Genomic DNA, 272 nt, shown 5'->3' on the forward strand with positions numbered 1-272 from the left:
GGCACAAGGCCCGAGATTTTGGGGGAGGAGGCCAGTCGATTAGATCAACTCCAGTACGCAACTGGTACTTAATTTATCGTCCCCGAAAGAATGAAAGGCAAAGTTGACCTCGGCGGAATTTGAACTCAGATCGTAAAGACAGACGAAATACCGATTAGCCTTTCGCCCGGCATGCGAACGTTTTTCATTTCTTTACTGCCCACAAGGGGCCACACGCAGAGGGGACAAACAAGGACAGACAAACGGATTAAGTCGATTACATCGATCCCCAG

The sequence above is a fragment of the Octopus bimaculoides genome, chromosome 5, assembly GCF_001194135.2.
Source record: "Octopus bimaculoides isolate UCB-OBI-ISO-001 chromosome 5, ASM119413v2, whole genome shotgun sequence".
In the NCBI taxonomy this organism is placed as follows: Eukaryota; Metazoa; Mollusca; class Cephalopoda; order Octopoda; family Octopodidae; genus Octopus; species Octopus bimaculoides.